This window comes from Molothrus ater, chromosome 1 (genome assembly GCF_012460135.2).
Source record: "Molothrus ater isolate BHLD 08-10-18 breed brown headed cowbird chromosome 1, BPBGC_Mater_1.1, whole genome shotgun sequence".
Classification (NCBI taxonomy): domain Eukaryota; kingdom Metazoa; phylum Chordata; class Aves; order Passeriformes; family Icteridae; genus Molothrus; species Molothrus ater.
In genome coordinates this window covers 19,354,806-19,370,657 of record NC_050478.2, presented here as the reverse complement: position 1 = coordinate 19,370,657, position 15,852 = coordinate 19,354,806, and the positions used below count along the sequence as shown (strand labels likewise).

The following is a 15,852-nucleotide window of genomic DNA, read 5'->3' as shown; positions in this document are numbered from 1 at the left end:
GAAAATACAGAAGAACAGGGTTGTTTTCATTTTCCACAATGTGCCCCTAGCAATTCAGCATTTATTTTTAGTGTAAATAAAGCACTTGTGAAAGGCTTTCTGCCTTTAAAGGAGAAGCCTGCCTTTATCCCCTAACAGAGATAGACAGCAACTGGGCAAAATTTCCCAGTGCCCAAGCTAATGCCTCCTGCAGGGGTGCCATGGGCTCACTTCTAAGAATACTGCAACTGTGGAAATATTCTCTATGGTCATTTCATTCTCAAACCAGTTACCACAAAACTATAGCACTTACTCTTACATAAAGAAAAATGCCTACAACTAAATCTGGAGGTCCTCTAATTCTTCTAAACTTCATATTTCATCCTCCAGTCATGATTATTCTACCAGTCACTTTCCCAGCTGAAACATAAATTACACATTAAAAAAATACTGCATGAAAAGAGTATTTAGAATATCATGAAGTCAAACCTTTGTAAGTTATGGAATGGCTGCCTATACAAGTTTAATTTGTCCCTCTTGCACATATGCATTTGGAGATTGTCTTTAATCAGGTATTCATATATTATCCTATGACAAGGCCCCCTGCTTTACTGTGTACACATCAGAGATGGTTCCATAAGTGGTTGTGTCCTTTTTTTTGGACCAGACTACTCAAATCCTACCATCAAGGTAGGAATATCAGTTTCCTCAGAAGCTTTTATATAGCTCTCATCACAGCCATTAATCCATCTTCATATTGCAGCCTGGAAAGTGGGAATGGCAATATCCACACTACTAGGAAAACCTGCAAACTGTGGTAAAATAAGCTTAATTTCCAGAAGCATACAGGGGTCTCAGGGTGTTCGCTCTCCGATTCCTCACAGTTGAATATGTTTAAATTATAGGCTTGGGTTACCTCTACAGATACCCAGTATTTCTCCAAATCAGTCTTGGGGTACCCAATTTCAACATAAAGAAACAAGATGAAATCGTCAAAATCTTAAGCCACTCTTGAGCAACAGACAAAACTCTGCATCAATGACAGAGTCAGGACCCACATCTCCACAGATGAATTCAGCTACCTTACCCATAACAACTTCCTTTTACTTCCTATACCCCCTGCTTTACTGACTACACACATCCAGATTTTGCAATACTGTGCTACTGCACAGACAAAGCAGCATTCCCCTTCACACATCTGATAACTAGAAAACACCCAGCACATGCACCAAATTCAAGGTTAGACTTAATTCACAAGCAAGCACCTAATGTTACGACGGCAATGCACAGGAAGAAATACCTCTAAATCACAAAAGTTAAGTTTGACAAGGCTATAGAATATAGCTTGTCCTTCCCATCCTAAACCTCAATCAGTATGTTAATAACTTTTGCTTTTTCTTTAATATAGCTCGCATATAAGCCCATCAAACAAATCCTTGATACACGGCAGCAAATTACCATATCAACAAATTTTTTCTGTGTTCCAGATGTAGAGCTGGCTGTAGATTTCACACAAGTATAATATTTTCATGCCACCCTGTGACAAAGGAAACAGAACCTTCCACTCAAGCTTTTGAGCAAACCACGGGCTGATTGGCCCATGCCTTTCTGTTCATCTCCCCCAGGTTCAACCCCTATGCACCTTCCTTCCATTTCACCACAATATTCCAGGGCTCACTTTGTCTCATTTTGATTTTCTAAACTAGTCTGGTCCATCTCTTCACAGCTTCTTGTTAAATCCCTGTACCCAAGGCACTCCAATATCCATTGCCAATTACCTCTCTTCCACCAAATGGCTCTCCATGTTCACACTGACTCTCAGGCCTCTTTAAACATACTGGGTGGATGCTATTCCAGGAAAGAAGATCTTAGGAGTATCTCTGAACTTTCTATATTTGGGGTCATACAAAACTTTATCCACATTGGACAGACTTCCATGGCCAAGGACACATGACTAGCATAGAAGACTCTTCCATCTCTACAAGCTTCAACTCCTCAGCCCTAAATGCTAAGACAACTGAGCTGTTCAACCACTCAGTTGAACCAACTGCTCAAAACAAGCCAACACCTGTCAATAATTCCAAGGGAATGGTCTCAGCCTTGGAAACTGATGAAGATTTTGCACAAAAAAATCAAATTTGGCCTAAAGCAGGCAGCAGACATGGTAATGTTCAGCCTTACTGCTTGAGGTTTACCAGAATTATGAGCCAGTGAACACATCTTAGAAATGGGTTCAGCCGTGCCAAAAAGAGAGATTACCTATTGTTAGAAAGAGCATTTCCTGTTATTAGTTCCAAATGTACTAGCCATTAACTTCAAATGACCTTTATTCATCTTACAAAGGAACAGAAGAGGAGAGGGAGGAAACTAGATAGTTTTAACTTAATATTATTTTAATCCCTCAGTTAGATAAAAAGGGCTCCTACTGTCTATTAATAAATCACTTCACGGGAATAAGATTAACTACAGTTCCCAGAGCAACTACTTTGAAACCATTAAAAAAGTAAATTATTTAAAATATTAGTAGAGTTAATATATGCATTACTGGATTTTGCTACCTAACTTCAAAATATAAGTTTGAGTTATAAAAATCACCAAGTCATGTTTCATGAAGAACCAAGCTCCGTGAAATGTGGTCCACTAAAACTCCTAGTTAGTTTAAGTTCAAAAGAAAAAATAGCTCAGTCTCTAGAAAATGTTAAATAATAAAAATGTCATCAGTCATTTAGAACTGAGAAGAATATTCTGTATAGGAGCTGCAAACAGCACTACAACAAATTATTTAACTGTACACCATGGCTGCCTGGGATGGAGTTAACTTTCTTCATAATAGCCATTATAGTGCTGTGCTTTGTCTTTGTACCCAGAACAGTGCTGGTAACATACCAGTGTTTTGATTATTGCTGAGCAGTGCTTGCACAGCATCATCCCTAACACCACCTCTGTGGGTTGGGGGTGCATGAGGGGCTGGGAGGTGACACAGACAGGACAGATGATCCAAACTGACCAGTGGGATTCTCCATATTTTAAAACATCATGTGCAACCAAAGGAAAAGGGGAGAGGGGACATGAGTGATTAAGGCAACCACTATGTGTACCACTTCCAGGAACTGGATGGATAATGGCTGCTGATGGCAAGTGGAGAATAAATCTTTCTTCTTCTTTGTTTCTGAGTGCAGTCCTTGCATTTTTCCCCAAAACCTTGACACATAAGGGGTTTGGGTTTTTTTTTTATTTTCTCCCTCTGTCCGCTGAGGAGAGGGGGTGAGAGAGTGACTTGGTGGGCACCTGGCAGCCAGCCAAGGTCAACCCATCACAAACTGAAACCCTCAAAATTTAGTTTTTAAATGGAAATGTGTCATCCCTAGTGACTGAATCATAAATGCAGTCATTTCCTACAAAGATGATTTTTAGTAACTCCTCACCAAAATCCCAGCCAGTGGCTCATAATGCTTCTCACTGGCTCCAAAATGCAGTCCCACAGATGCAGAGCACTCTCAGCGGCGTCTGCCCTGAAAAACTGATCTTCTGAGAGGCAATGTGTGGCAAAACATTAGAAATTAAACTGCAATAAATCACCATAAATGAAAAAGTTTTAAGTGAAAATACTTCATGAGAAGGAATTCTGCACAGACCCACAGTGAAAGGACTAAGTGATCCAACAGATCTTTCACAAATCAAACTTCTCAGATTTGTGACGTTAGCAAGAGAACTTTGAGACACCCAAAGACAGGAATGTATAAATCTGCTCATGAGGTCAGCATGAAGCAGGACATGAAGCATGACCAGAGGGTCCATCTTACTGTGAAGGACAGAGGGTCCATCTTACTCTACATAAAATATTAGGCTGGAGAAAATGCTGCTCATGGTTTTTTGCTGGTACACTTGGCAGGAAAGCCACCTATTAGGGCAACAAGATTCATTTTGTCTGGGAAAAATACTCTGAAAATATAAATGGAGCATAAAAGATTGATTGTACTCTTGGGGCTTTTGGCACTTATCCGTAGTCCAGCCTCATTTACAATACCAAAAGCACATATCAGTTGAACAAACAACATAGGAGTCCAAAAACACCAAATAAAAAATATCAGAGAAAGAATTCAACATGGTGGATTATCATTCTTTTCTCATCACTGGAAAGCTGTGAATAATGCTGACCTCAGAAACACTATTACTTCATCTCCACCTCAAAAAGATCCTCAGCCACTACAGAGCACATATTAATTCCCCAAAAGCTATGGCAATATGAATGCTAGTTTCCTGTACAGTTCCTTCTTCACCTTCCTGTACAGACCAGGTCATTGTGAAATTCAGTCTCCTTCCTCATCTGATACACAGCATAGCCCCACAGATTGTAGCATCATCATGTCTCATGTCCAGCAAGGAAGGAATAAGCAGGTAGAATGAGAGGATGGGACCCCTCACACCCTCATTTGCCCTGAGAGGAACATTCATAGACTTACAGTCTTTACTATACCTGAATATTTATGAATTTGTTTCAGTATGCTGTGTTTGAGGCTTGCCCAGAGCCATCTGCTCCTCCTGTGCCCAGCACACACAACTACTTCCCAAAGGTCACCATCTGCTAATACGCTGGTTTTTACAGACTGGCAAGAAATCCTCTCCCACAGTACAGGTCCTAGAGGCACATCTTGGCAAAGATGCCTTTGTTTGGCTCTGCTTCTTCCATAGACCACATAGACTGTTGGGTTTGCCTCAATTTATCTTACTTCTTACAAAATTAATGGCAAGACAGAGACAAAATTTAGTCTGTAAATTAGGTTTTTTATGAACATGACTAAAACAAATGCTTACAGATTAATCAAATGTGAAGTAACAACTCTAGACAAATTCAGTAAGACTTCTTTTTATTTGACTAATCCTTTTTAGGGAGGATCCCAGACACTGTCCTATCTGACAAAGCCAGGCTTCAGTCTTCATGGTGTAGTTTGGCTTCTAACACTGCCCACAGCTCTACATCTCAATAATCTTCTGCTCATATTAGAGGTACATTACATCCCATCTAATACCCAACAATGGTACCCAACGAGCTGAAGCATTGCTTCTCCTAATAGCAGTAAAACATGATCTTCCCACTGTCACTCAATTAGAACTATTATCCACAGTAAATCTAAATAGGAATACAGGAATTGAGAAAGGCATATAAGGCAGACCAAACTGTCCTGAAAATTTCTATATGAACTGGAAGCTGTAGGTTGGGCATTCCTTAGGGAAATCAAGGAGCCATGGACTCCTTAGAGGCCACTGATGACTGAGTTTTGCTGTAACTGGGGACTGCAGTGTTACAGATTTCATCACTTTTGTCAGATAAAGCAAAATAAAAATTCCCCAAGGCTGAAGTTGGCAATTTTTTTCAAATGGTCCTTAGAATGCACAAAGTCATATTTTAGATTTTTCCCCCTTTTATTGCGAAGAAAAAATGCCATTTTCACAATTCATAGCTGCAGCATTCATCATAATAGTTGAAACTGAGAGAGGGAAGTTTCTCATTCAATAGTAATGTAAAACTGAAAGCATCAATACTCCAACACAACAAAAAGCCTTTGCAGTTACAGGAGTAAAAATTTCAAGTGCCATAGCTATCATTAAATATTCTGTCTTTCTACATACCTCATTCAAACATTGGGCAAGTCTGTCTGTGCCACCCTGTGAAGTACAGCCTCAGCAAGTCTCCAACCATCTGCAAATCTTTGCACTGTAATTTCCTGAAGGTCTCAGCAGTTTTAGCAGGGAGCTACTGCTAAATAACAAAAATCTTGGAATCCACGTCAGAAGAGTTAAAATGTTGGATGGGGGCAAATTAAAATATATAAATAGTAGCTCTGGAGAGAATGTCTCTACAATGTGGTCTCTTGATACTGAGGATGATGCAAGTGGCTCAGAGAAAACGCATGGGCAAAAGCGTTCCATACCCCAGGATGTGCAGTGACAGGAATTGGAGGCAGTGAGAGATCAGAAATTTCAGAATAATAAAAAGATGGGAGTCCTCCATTTGGATGTATGACAACAGCATGTGAACAGTAGGTGGGATCCAAGTAAAATTATGACAGAAGAGAGTGCAATCTGAAACTGTTTCAACAGGCTTACATCCAAACAAGTCAACTAGGCTCCACTCCATCAAAAATCACTTCCACTGAAACTACATAAGTGCTTCTGCCCAAAAAATTATTTTTATGCCACTAAGTATGCTCTAAAGTACTTTGCACTTTGTTTTGCTGTTGGAAAACTGAAAGTCAGTGAGATTCTACTCTTTTCTATTAAAAAGTAACATTAATGTTTCCCAAAGGCTGCAAGCTGCACATGCAGAGAAGATGACACAAAGAACGGGCCAGTCTCAAAACAAGTTGATTTTCCTCCATGTCCACGAGTGACTATCATCTGTCTAACTTGTGCAACAAACTTTACATCTGCATTTTAGAAGCAGTAAACAAATTCTGTGCAGAACTGCAGGCTGAGGAGATATGAGATTGCAGCCTTCATGACAGAGACATAGCGTCAGATCTTTCCACTCCCTATCACTTGGTAAATGCTGTGTTTGAACTACTTTATCTCCAAGGAACAGAAGTCTGGGGAGGTGAAGGATTTCTTACTCTACCACAACAGAAGCAGATCTGACTTTACCATATCTCATCTCCAGGCAGAAAATGAATGATATATATAATCCAAATGTATCTTGATAAATTACCACAAATTTTAATAATACCCTCAAAAGCAAAACCACTGATAGCAAACTCCTCCAAACAGAATGATAATTATCCAGCATAGCAGGAGGGTGGGAAAGAAACACATTTAAATGTCTCACGTATAGATTTGCTAAATCCTGGAATATTGCTTTTATCTCCAGGGTCTGAACTAAACATATAGGCCCTGTCTTGCTGTTTTCATCACTGGGAAAGAGAATGGCCAGGCAACCATCAGGACAACTATAAAGTCATGAGCTGTGTACTCTAAAGGAAGTATGCTGTAAATCACAAGCATGTGAGCTGCTATATGCCTACACTCCACAGAGGAGAGAAAATACGTAGCTGCTGGTTGGCTAAGGCACCAAGACTGAGCTAGCAAGTCCTGCTGAGAGGCAGGATGTGCTACCTCGGGCTCAGCGCCATGCAAACCACGGTCATGGAGACTATAGTTGGCTCACAATACTAGCAGAGCTCAGAGGCATCTGGCCACTGGGTACCAAAAAGATATTAACACACAAATGCACATCCACACAAAAGACAGGCAGCTATTCTGGGGGGGATTAAAAAAAAAGAAGCAGCATGCACACCCTTCCCTGAAAAGCCCCAGCAAATAAAATCTTACAAAACCTACTTAATAAGTATTCCAAATAACACGATGGTCATATTCACCCAAGGGAGAATATTCACACAAAGCATCAAGCCAAAAACTGAACTATAAAATACAGTAAAATACATGTAAAGAAGATTAGCCACAGAAGGGGATCTAAACAACATTGACCTCAGAAAATTGTAATGCAGACCAAGGGCACAAGTTGTAGTCATATTCTACAGAAGATAATCAAAACAAACACTAATGGGCAACAGAAACTAGCACATGACATGTGAAAAAAAGAACCTGTAAAACTTTAACGAACAACTGCCAAAAAAATCAGGGACTGTTCACTGCTGTAGCAGAAGAAAGAAGCTGAAATGAGTCCAACTGAGAGACATCAGAATGCAGCCCAGAACAAAGTGCGGAGGAAAGGGAACTGAAAAATCTAGATTTGAGCAATGCAGATGCGCAGGCACATAGGAGTCACAGGAAATAATGAGACACAGTGCAATTACACCCTCTGGCCTCTGGTAACAGCAAGCTTGGGATCTCTCTGTCACTCAGACACCATGTAGCTGGCACCTTATACACTGCTCATGTTAGTAAATATCTTCTTGTCTCATTCAGCTACAGCTCCTCTTGTTTATTTGATAAAGAGATGGTAAGGGCACACCATCTCTTATTCCACAGACTTAACAGATCATTAATAGATCATTTGACTTTAGGTGCTCTTATGGAACCTCCTTACAACTGTTTGTTGTGCCAATTATGGCTTATTTCTTGAAAATTGATATATCAAATGGGGCCTGCAGTGCAACGATAGTGACAAAATCAATGCACATTGCACACAACTTGGGGTCCCTTGGCTATATTAGTTATAGATGTCTCATGCAGTCAGTTCCTCTGTCCCTGGACAACCAAGGCCAGAGGAGAGGACTACCTATCACTTCCTCTTAACTGTAAGCAAATCCTGAAATCCTTATATTTTGTCTGCCTTCCAAGTTATCTTTTTTCCACTCAGTAATGAAGATAAAGCCAAAGCTATTGAAGGCACCATGAAAAAAGGGAAAAAAAAAAACAAAAAGAAAGTCCATAAAATTGGCTTCCAGTTAATACATACTGCTTGGCACCCAGAGATTAGTCTTAGTTAAAAATCTAGGTAGAATTTGACTGTAAACCCCATTTTTTTCAAGACTAAATTCTGACTAAATTCTCTCTTTTGTTCTTCATCTTAAAGCAAGAAGAAAAGGAAGGTGAGCATAAAATAATACATGTAAGAAAGGTAATTTCATGCCAGAAAATACATAGTGGGCAGTTCAGCCTTTTATGTTTAGATTTTCATTCATTTTCAACTCTGAATGCCACATATGTCTTAATAAATTTCAGCTGCAGAAGGAACAGACATAGAAAATACTTCATCCCAACTAAAATTCCAAAACTATCATAAGACAAATGTTTGTACAGATGACTTGACTGAATCCCTAAAAATGTTAATCTTTGGAGAAGTCCATCAGCTGAATCTCTTTGAGGGAACAATTTCTTATACATTTCAGTATGTAGGAACCACCTATAAATGCAAATCGAATATTTACATCAGCAGCCTCTCAAATAACATAACAACAAGTAGAGTGAAACTGTTAGACAGACAGGAAACTCATACAATTTCCAAATTATTGCCACATTAACTGATATCAGAAGATGCCAAAGCTCACCAGTAAAATCAGAGTCACAACCTGGTTCTTTCTTTTTTACCAAATGCCAATGCTCAAATCACCTGAATACACAATTTCCAATATCTCCAAATCATTTGCCTCCTAGAAAATGCTTGCACTGGTAAATCTCATTTAAACCTCATTTGCAAAGATGATACTGGTGCACCACTCCAGAGTCCCTGGCTCAAGTTCATACTTCCCCATGCTCATTGGGAATTGGACACCAGTCCTGCCAGAAGTCACTGGAATGGAGAGACAGGTTATCCTCAGCTCCTAACACTAAAGGACCCAAGGGATACATGTGAAAAGACTTTAGCCACATACTCAAGGTGAAAGCCCCCTAGAGAGAACAAGGTAACCTGGGGCTAGTTTTGAGGTGTTGACAGTAAAGGGGAAATTGGGCACTCCATTTATCAGTTACCTAAGTAAAATGGGCAATAGAAATGCATCCAGTTCCCTCATTCCACCCACCTCTCCTCCAACCGAAATCATTTGCAGCTCAGACTCTCACTTTAGCATCCTTAAATTGAGATCAATCAATTAAATCACCCTCCAAGCCCGGCCTTCAATTTTAGGATCTTCTTTTGGTGCCTCAGCTGAAGCTTTTTACAGGTATTGGGAAAATTCTAACTACATTCAGTTTATCCTTTAATACCATTACCCCAGGGAATTCTTCAGATGGTGATACCTGGCCAGAAACAGTGGGCTTGTTGGACAAAAGGCAGATGTCACTACACACAATCTCCTCAACCAACTCACTTTTACAGTAAGTGGACAGAAAAGACATTTTTAGAGAACTCAGCTCATCCTGAAGATACTTTAAAAAATTTTTAAACCCTGTATTTAAAACATCTTAAAAATACCTTAAAATGTAAAAACACAAGTTAAAACTATCTAAAATAGCTTTAGGTAGCTTGAGACCATATCTAAAGATACCTTAAAGCTGATACATAAAACCAGGTGAAATGAACCCTATCCAGAGCTCCAACACTCCCCATTGTATTGTCTGTACTTTTCCTGTGATGCTGTGTTCTCATGAGCTACTTCAAAATAAATTCATGACCAGTTTCCTAAATATTCAGAATTCTAGAGCTGCACACAGATGCCAATACTGAGTTTGGTGTGGGATCAGTTTTCAGACACAGAAACTATCAGCTGCATACAGCAGTGGTTTTTAAATTGGGAGCTGAATCACCAGATTTTTTCAAACTGTGCCTGTAGAGCAATATGTAAAACTCAACTAAAAGAGTGGTTATTTATGATGTGCAAAGGAACGAGAAGGGCAAGTTACCCTTTAAATACATCCATTATTCATTCCTACTGAATACACATGACTTCTGCTTCAAACAGCGAGGGACATGTTGTGAGAGATGCCCTTCTAATAAAAACAAGGCAGGAATGTTAGTACCAGAAGGTTCCCTGCAGGCTAAAAAGTGACAGTTGGCTGGGCTAGGATCAGAGCAAAAAGTGGGGTGTAGCAGCAGGGCCTGCTTACATAGAAAAAAAAATAAGTGTAAAGAAAAGAAAGAATCCACGAATTCAAGGAATTACTTCAGAAATTAACTGGAAAGTGTTGAGGGGGGAATGGGAAAAAAAAAGAGGAACACAATTGCTTCAGAAAAGGAAGACCAGGCATCCCAAAGGAGCAGATAGGGGCTGTACTTTCCATTTCTTAGCAGAAATGTTAGCTAGTAATAACGAGCAAGCAGTAGGGGAGGGAGGGAAGAGGAGAACAGTTGCAAATCACCCCAGCTGTAAAAACTGCTCCCTTTGTTAAATGGCCCTTAGTGAGTGGAGAGAAGGTGAGAATTTAAAGAAGGGTCTTTGTTATTTAAATACTATCCCGTGCTTCTTTTTCAAAACTTCCTTAGAAATGTGTAATGAAAGCAACTATTTTTCAGTTCCAAGACATAGGCTTCGGATTGTTTGGTTTTTTTTTTTTTATTTACTGACCAGGGAAAACTAGGAAAGAGGTCATTCTTCTTATAAAAGAGACAAATTACAGTCCTATATCTGATACATCCTACCTTCTGATTGCTTTTAAAGTTTTGAAAACATTACACAGATGAGCTCTATCACTACTGTAAAGTCCTCTACTTGTGAAACAGAGACTGATTCTGTAAACTTTTCCATAACTTTCAATGCTGTTTATTTTTCTTTTTCGCCTCCAGTAAGAAGGAACTTATCCCCCCCAGTACAACATAATATTTTTATTTTAGGGGAGGGAGGGAGACTAATGACAGAGACTGTCTGACACTAGTGATACAAACTATGTGACATTTGTATGCAAGGAAATAGACTAAGACATTACGTCAAAAAAAAAAAAAACCTTCCAAAATATGCTAATTTTACCTGGTTTGCATAATTTTTACAGATTTCTTTATCTAGAAGGAAAAAGTGTCAGCCTACATTCAGCCAGCATGCTATATCCTCTTTTTAATATCTCTGGAAACATCATATCCAATAGGTAAGATGCAACAGAAATTTTGTTCTGCCCTGTCCAATTCACCTGTGCAGGGAGGTATATTCCACAGAAACAAATACAGCTTCTGAGAGTAGCAATAGAGCCAGCCTGCACGAATCAAACAAGCTGAATAAAAGATGCATTTAAATTTAATGTTCACCAATTGCAGAGAATTTCATCCAATGCCTACAGTACCCTGATGTGCTGGCATAATAAGAAAGAAACACAACTTGGGGCAATTGCACCATGTGCTTTCCAACACAATTATTTGAATTGCAGAGATTAGAAAAAAGCTTCCCAGATTTCAAACAGTGATTGTCTTTTTCCTTGAAAACATTTAGTATTTTCTGCTGTGGGGAAAAGTAGCAGTAAGTTTGATCTTTAGGCTTCCTGTCAACTACAATTCACAGACTTTGAGAAATGGTAAATATTGCAAAATTAGTTCTAGTATAATACCGAAAAGAAGCTCAAAGAAAAACACTGTCTCTTCACAGTGGAAAAACCAGGAGAAGCTACGTCCTTGTCACTCCATACATCTACCTCTGTAAAGCACTTTCAAATCATTATGTCTTGTTGCTTGAACAGACCATATAGGAGTAACTCTGGGCAGACACTTCAAGACATCCTTTCCACCACAATATTGGTTTTACATTTTTTTATTGTCACAAAGCTTAAATACACATTATAGTTCCTGCCTGATGGAAGGATATAAAGGAGTATTTTCCATTTTCCAAAACATGAGAAATATTGAAGGGAGGCCACTCTGATGTATTTTCTGTGGGAGGACTACTGCTGAACTGGTCTGTGTGTGCTGTAATGGGACTGTGTCCAACCCATTGTAGCCAGCAGGAACATGGACTTCTCAAAACCCAGTTTCAGCTGCAGTTATTGTTTGGAGGGGTGTGCTCTGCATGATGGCTTGTAGCCATCTAGGGACACCATGTTAGCAGGGAAGCAGCCACTGGTGAAGCAACAGAGATGGTCAAAACTGCCAAAGGAAGGATGTCTGTCTTTTCTGACACATGTAGAACATCCTGGAAACAGGCACACAATACAAAAGGAAAGTGAGCAAAGAAATAGAGAAACCACATACTCAGCACAAGACAGAGGGCACTGAAAAGAAAGTTCAGTGCTGCCACAACCACTACGAAATAAGTGTTCCTTTCTTCTTGCTTATGAAATAAGCAAGAAGAAAGGAATTGTAAGAAATTTGTAGATGCAGGTACATTGTACATACATCATTAGTGACAGCTATTTGTTACACTGCTGAATACCAAACCTATTATTGCTTTCATTTCCCCATCTGTTTACAGCCTTCTCCTGAGTCTTACAGATGGAGTATAAGTTCTTTTCAGGCAGATACAGTTTTTTCTGTTGAATTTGTACAGCTCCTAGCAAAACACTCTAGGACTACAGCCATTAAATACTGCAGTAATTTGGGTATTTCTGAGAGCTGACATAGTGGCAGCTGCTCTCTCTGCCAGAATTCAACCAGGGTGTTCAGATGGACACACCTATACTTACTGAGCACCCAGGAGTTCATGTCAGTATTATTCAAGGTGTTTGGGGCCTACAGACCAGCAGGGTCCAGAAAATCAGCTACAAAAGCAGAGGAAAGAACAACACGCAGAGGACAGGCAGCAGTTAAGTGAGGAGTTACACTCCACTCCCTGACCCAGACCTGTGTGGGTGCATTAAATATGGTGCATTAAATGCTTGTCTCAGAGATGCATCAATGCTGACACAGCCATTGCCTAGCCCAGACTTTTGAATAGTGTGAGGAGCACACGTTCCACCACGCACATGGCACGGCTCACACCAGGCATGGGGAGCAGAGCGTGGATGAGACTTCCTACCACAGAAATAGCATTTTTGATTAGCTTAGTCTAACTTCTGCCACTCTGAGCAAACTGTGCACTGTGTGTGCACTACTGTATCCTCATGTCAGTCCCAGCTCACACTGTCATGCCTCTGACAGCAGCATCAGTTCAGATTTGGTGCTCAGATCAACAAGGTATCAGATGGCTGCACATCCAAAATGCCATGCTCTTCAAGGTGGGTCTTCCCTTGTTTGCTACACATTAATAATAACCAAGAGGTGGGGAGAAGCACTCCTGGCAGATTCACCCTGGTGGATTCTGCTTGCAATGGGAACTCCTTGTCCCATCCTGGCAGCGCTGGTGGCTGCAGAGGTGATGGAGCAAGCAGCGATCAGGGGCAGCCCTTCAGCTTCAGCCCCAGTGGAGCAAGGTCTGCAAACCACGTGTGAGAGTCAGCAGTGTGAAGCTCCAGTGGGAGACCCAAGTGCTACCATGGAAAGATAGCATGAGATGGAATCACTGGTGAAAGAGAAGAACAGAAGGGAAGAGAATTTCATTGATAAATTTAAGAGGATTTGGGATCTTTTTCTGACTGCATGAAAGAATTCTTGCGACCCTCAAAAAATCCTGGATCTGTCTCAGTAATTTTTGAAAGAAAAATGGAGGGGAAAATATATTTGGCATTGCAAGAATACCAGGTGGCTTCACTGTTTGGCAACCATCTGGTCTCAGTTTTCTCTTTGTTAGTAGCACCAGCAACAAATGAGACAGAAATAGAAAATGTTAACTTTTAAAATATACACAATTAGACAAATAATAGTTACCATCAAGCAAAGGGAATCCAGCAAATGGATAGCAGTGTGAAACACATGGCAAACCATTTAAAAGAAAAAAAAATTAAGGCACAGCCACCCTGAATTAGAACTAAATTGCAGTTAATTTAATGCTTGTAATATTGCACAAGAATTATTATATTTTTGCTAATAGTTCCTCATCATCCTCCTCTCCAGTTCCTCCACACACCATATAGTAGAAGAGCTGCAGAAGCAGCCAGAAGTGTTCAGATTACAAAGGCAACTCAGCATAGAAGAAAAAAACTACGAATGAGGGAAACAGCAGCAGTGGCAGAGCTGTAGGTGACTACAAAGGAGCAATCCAAAGGTCCACATTTCTTTATTTGTCAATTAACATTAAACTTAAAAGAAACTATAGCTGAATTTCACACTGAACTTTTTTGTCAAAGATAGTGGTAAGTGCTCAAAGAATTTAATACTTCTCTGGAGTGTCATTTCTTTAAGATGGTGGTTATTGACACAAATGAAGATCACTTATTTAAACTATGAAGCATATGCAAGGCTAATTTTTCAGATGGAAGGAGAGGAAAAACTATCTATCTTCAGGTTGATTTGCCTCCATGTAAAACTTCTTGTTTGCTCACATGCAGTAGGCAACTACACGACACTGCTTTTGCACATTACTAATGTACTACATTTGCAGGAAGACTTTTGGCACAAAGCTTTTGCTATGTTATTTTAGAACTGAAAAAAAACACCATGTAGAAACAGAAAAATAACAACTATAGCAAACAAATCTAATTTGAAAATTAAAGAAGAAAGGCAGTTCAGTAACCAAAGACCTCCTGGCCTCTGCCACTTGACTTCATGGTCTTATTCCAGCTGTCAGAGAAAACAATAGATGAAAACACAGTGAGAAGATTGAATATTCTAAAAAAATGCAACAAGGTCCTATAAATGCCAACACATACAATGTAATCATTCCCATCAAAGAATAGCATCCATTTATCATAGTATATGTGCAGAAACTTGTTATCACCATCATATTGTGCACTAAGATTAAAACAACTCTGCCACGAGAAAACTCTTGACAAGTATCTTGATTTTTTAAGTATTTCTTTTTATTAACTTCTCCTAATTTTTAACAGCACTCTATTGGGAAATGTGCCTTGCCCATTTCCACCTGCCAGCCAAATTTCTGACAAATACTTTATCCTCTGAAATTTTCATTATGAGTAGATGCCAAATGAAGCTTTTATCGGTTCAACCTAATAAGAGGAGTCCTGCTGAACACACAGTGGGCACAGAGTGAGAAAGAAGCCCCAGTAAAGATCAGGAACCCTGAAAATACAGAGATGTGGCCACTGGGCTGAATCCCCACAGCATCCATGGGGATTCCAGTTCAAATCTGCTACTGAGGACTCGGCACTGGCATCTTTTACCAAAAGCACTAGAGTGTTAATTAGAGGACCTCAATACCCTATATAATCTATTCAAATCATGACAAAAATAACTACACTGTGGAAACATGGGTTAACAGAAGATCAAGTACCCTGTATCTTCTCAGCTGCCCAACACTTTGCTAAGTGAGTAAAAAATTCAAAATTACACCACAGAAAATACGTGACTAAGTGATGACACATACACCACAGAAAAAGCACAGAGAATTTCCTGAGAAAACATCATCTCCTTTTCTATTACTCTTTAACAGTCAATATAAAAGAAATTCCAGTTTTAAGGGAAAAATTTAGACACATATTTCTGTTGCCATAACTGTTACTAAATAC

The 15,852-nt window shown here is 39.6% G+C and overlaps 1 protein-coding gene across 2 annotated transcripts in view; it reads right to left on the bottom strand.

Moving 5' to 3' along the window:
• Positions 1-15,852, bottom strand: part of NEBL (nebulette) — a 244,546-nt gene that overhangs the window by 136,150 nt on the left and 92,544 nt on the right. The window lies entirely within an intron of this gene.